The sequence below is a fragment of the Limulus polyphemus genome, unplaced genomic scaffold (genome assembly GCF_000517525.1).
Source record: "Limulus polyphemus unplaced genomic scaffold, Limulus_polyphemus-2.1.2 Scaffold651, whole genome shotgun sequence".
In the NCBI taxonomy this organism is placed as follows: Eukaryota; Metazoa; Arthropoda; class Merostomata; order Xiphosura; family Limulidae; genus Limulus; species Limulus polyphemus.
The window spans coordinates 123821-128774 of NW_013666261.1; positions in this window are offsets into that span (position 1 = coordinate 123821).

A 4954-nucleotide genomic window follows, 5' to 3' on the forward strand; every position below is an offset into this window, starting at 1 on the left:
TTAGTATGGCAAATTTTCAATATCTTTTATTTGTGCAGATATGTGCAATTTCCACTCAACAATGCGTTGGTCAAGAAAGTCGTTAAGTTCCTTTTGCTGTACTACCTATTATTCTGTGTCATTCATCTAGAGTATCACCTTTTGTCTTCCTACGGGAAAGATAGCTGTGAGGTCACTCATAGTATGTGAAGTTAGACAGTTATATTTTCTACTGGAAGTCACGTGACCTCTTGAGGGAATGACCTCTGTCGTGTTTCATTGGCAATGACCAGTCATGCTGTGTAAATCTGGTGTTAAACAGTTAGCGTGAGATATGTTCAGTCTGGAACAGGAGATCATCAGAGTTAGTCTGGACTACGATCTGACCTGAAACATCTTCCAACTTAATTATCCAATAAAGGCGACTGTCGGTTGTAACTTTTGGTTGTTTGTAGTAAAGTGCAATTAAAGCTACAAAATGGGTTATATGTGCCGTACCCACCACAGGTATCGAAAACCGGTTTCTAGCGTTATAAGTCCACAGACTTCAGCTGGGGGAGCATCTGTTGTAGCAGGTAAAATACATATTTTCACCATGGTTGTTCCTAATAAAGACTGTTTATTCTGACTGTACATTTGTGTTCAATGTCTCTTTATTTTGTACGAATTCAGTGACTTAGAGGATATATAATTATTTCACAGCAGATACCTTAATGAATATCCTGTTATTTAGCTGATCTATCTTGCCAATTTCAGGAGAAACCAGTTTTACATAAAAATAACAAAGCATTGCCAAGTTTGTAAGTAACGTATGTTTTAATCACAAAAATAAGAATATGGTCGCTAAATGTCCTCAAATATTGTTTTACAACAACAAATGAAAGAAAGTAGCATATACAATGTCAAAATATTTATATTTATTAACAAGTCTGTTTACTTATTACAGCAGTATATTATTTAGGAAACACCATTACTTTTGCCCCGCCCCCTAGTGGCACAGCGGCATGTCTGCGGACTTACAACGCTAGAATCCGGGTTTCGATACCCGTGGTGGGCAGAGCACAGATAGCCCATTGTGTAGCTTTGTGCTTAATTACAAACAAATAAACAAACCTTTTGCCCCCCAGTGACACAGCGGTATGTTTGCGGACTTTCAACGCTAGAATCCGAGTTTCGATACCTGTGGTGGGGAGAGCACAGATAGCCCATTGTGTAGCTTTGTGTTTAATTACAAACAAACAAACAAAACCATTACTTTCATAGTGACAGTAGTTGAATACTATTAGACGAATGGTTAATTTTTGAATACTTTGCTATTGTTTTGTCTAATTGCATTTTACTATTTGTACTTGGATGTAATGTGATTCATATTTTATCCGTATATTTTATTTCATTTGTTTTAGTACAAAGTTTCTACATAATGGGTTATTTGTGTTGTGCCCACCTGGGAGATCGAATGCCGAATTTCAGCGTTATAAGCTCTGAAAATTACCGCTAAGGCACAGGGAAACTTACTCGTCAATCGTTAAAACGTACGTTTATTAGTCTAACTGAAGTTATTAGCAATTCAAAGACAAACTTAGCACAGAATCAGTGGCCTTCCTAAGACTTTTTATTTCGGGTGGTGCAAAAAGGGGGGTCAAATATTATTCAATAAAAAAAGAAAGAAATACGTTTTGTTTTCCATTAAGAAGCGCCTGTTTATTTTTTTTTAATTATAAATAAACGAAATTACCTCAGGCTATCTTTGCATAACTTTGCAGCTACCTGATGTTGTTTCAAACTACCCTTAAACCTACCCCCTAATCCTCATCTGATTGGTGACACTTCTTTCAGTTCAATTTACATAGACTCAGTCTCTCCAAGACAAAATAACAGTTTCATGTTGGTGGGAGTATCTTTACTGTATTTGACAGTCGTAAAGTCATCTATACACAAGATAAACTACAACAAACATGTGAAACATTAGATGGTTTCCATGATCAAACCCTCTTCCAAAAGTAACACAATGAACTACATTTAGCACGTGACCTCGACCAGTTTTAGGAAGTTCCAAATTAGAACTTAGGAAAATTCAAACATTTTGTAGATATACACTATACATGTATATTAGAGTGGGATATGTGGTTTTTGCATAACGTTAAACTGAAACCTGAAATAAATGTAAAAACTTTTATAAATTTTCCACATAAAACCTTTTGTAATGCATATATATATATATACCTATAACTATGACAAAATAATACCGTCAGACTTGTGACACATAAACATCAGTAAATTTAATTTAATTACTTTATGTATATATATACAGGGCCTGACTATTTGATTAGTAGCTTGGGCTTGACTTGAGATGCAGATGCAAATTAGGTTGATCATAGGATGTGTTAGGTGATCCCTAAAGAACTACGCCTGACTATGACAAGCACATTTGCAGTCAGTCCAACAGGTATGGGAAAAGACAAAACAACTACAGCATTCAAATAGGCATGGTAGTGAATGCATTCCAAGCAGGCGTCATAGTGGCCAAGACAGTTCCATGGGTAGGCTTCTCCAAACATCAGTCCTTTGAGCTTATCAGCAAAGGAAAAAGTTAAATATAATGTGTGCTATAAAAGTGAATGTGGCCATAAGCCTATAGTGACAGAAAGAGGAAAAAGGCAGTTAGACAGAATGATGAAGGCCAACTGTCATCAAACAATATACAAACTAACAGACATTCAGTGCAGGGCAATCCACATTCATTTTCAGCTGTATCCTTTGAAGAGAATTGTAACAAATGGACTATGTCAGGAAAAGATCATAGCATAAACTACTGTATTCAATGCCCAACAAGGAAAAACGCCGTGAGTGCTGTAAGTAAAGAGTATAAACATTGAGTATAAATAAAGTATATAAACTCTGGTGAAAAGCGATGCAATCCAATGGCTCATTCTCTACTCTTTCTTTCACAGGGGAGAAAAGACAGATTTAGATAAAACCACAAGACTAAGTCATCCCTCTTGTGTAAACCCAACTGTCTAAGCTTCTGGTGGTGGAGTCATAGCTTAGGATATGTTTTCCTGGCATACCTTGGACTCCTTGGCTCCTTTAGAAGGCATAGTGAATGCCACAGCTTACCTCAGCATTATTTCTGATCAAGTACATCCAGCGATGCTTCATGGGTACACTAGTGGGGACATGTACTTTCAAGATGATAATGCTTCAATGATGCCCATAATATGGATACATGATTTGAGGAATATGATGGAAACTTCAGGCATCTCACATGGCCACTTCGATCTCAATCCAATTGTGCATCTTTGGGATGAGCATGAAAGACAAATTCGCCAACACTATTCTCTACCTACCTCGCCCCATGAATTGATAAAATATTAGTGACTGAATTGGAAAGAATCTTCAGGGCATCTTCCAGCACCTTATGGATTCATGCCACTTCTTATCATGGCTGTTATTCAGGTAAAAGGTGATCCAACATGTTATGAGATATAGTTCATATTAAAGTGAACCAGACTCTATACATCATAGGAGGGACCTTAGTATTGCTTCCCGAATAATTAATCAAACATTGAAAAAAATTGTTAGTAAAAGTACAGTATGTTTAAATTACAAGAATCAACCACCAGGTGACAAAAGTGTTATTTGGGCATTGAAACCAAATTTTTAAATATCAAGTTAAGCAAAAAGATCTGATAGGATGATGCATCTTAATTTTATCCAGATTTTATAAGTTTTCTAAGGATTGTCGCCTTTTTACCAAAATAAGTTCTTTAAAACGAACTATAATCACACCATTTTGTTTTCAGAAAGTACTTATTCAGGGGCGTAGCCAGGAAGGAGGGGTGCAGAACGATCACCACAACATTCTAAAAAGTATAAAAGGTCCACTGTCTTCTAATTTTTTAAATAAACCATTGACTTTTATGTAAATTACTTAATTCTTTTGTGTCGAATAAAAGATCTTCATTCTGTATTGCTGGCTAAACCCTCGAGTTGATTTACACACCAAAGCAATTGTTCTAGAATTTTGTGTTCGATTTTGTCCTTTTCTACGACCACTCTTTTTGTTAAGCTCCTCTTAAAAAAAGATCAATACCAATATTTGTTCTACCAGAACTTTAAGAATTGTATATCTACACAGCTCTATTATAATTTAATTGGTAAAGTTTTCAGTTGTAATGATCTTCAAGTGTTTTCGTCAGCAAATATATGATACGAAAAAGTTTGGGAGATATATAAATGTTTCTCAAGCATTATTCATTATAACTTAGAAGTTAATTAGTATACTCTCAAAATTCAATATTTTAGTTGTACTTGTATGAGTATTCAAGTTTAAACCATTAAAGAATACCTATTTCTGATCTTTCCTCTGTGAACATGGCTAGTCCTGAGACCTACACCCTTCAGCAGCGTTCCCAGATTTTTGCATGTGGGGTTCAACCATAACATTCTGGTGATTTGGGGTCGTTACAGTATTTCAAGCTTATTGATCGGTGAAAAGATCGAAATATAAGTGTTTAAAAAAATTCTGCCCTATTGTACAGAATATGTTGCTTATTTTTTTTTATATTTTGAATGAAAACATGCCCAAGTGTACAGAGGAATGTGGAATTTCACACATTTTTATTCGAACATTGATTAAATTTCCCGTACTACCGGTCTTTCTCAAAGATGGGCTGATTTTTGCAAATTTGACATGGCAAAACTCCTTTATTTTCACTTTAATGAAAACTATATCTTATTGAACAACAACAACAAATTCCTGAAACGATAACTGATTGTACAGCCTCTGTAATGTTCTAAGCCAAACTGAATTTCGCCAAAATATCAGACAGTTCCACTTGATTGTTTTGTAGTTAAGCAGAAAGCTACTCATTGGGCTATCTGTGTTCTGCCCACCACTGGTATCTAAGCCTGGTTTCTAGCGTTGTAAGTCCGCAGAGATAGCGCTGTGCCACTGGAGGGGCGAGCTACTTAA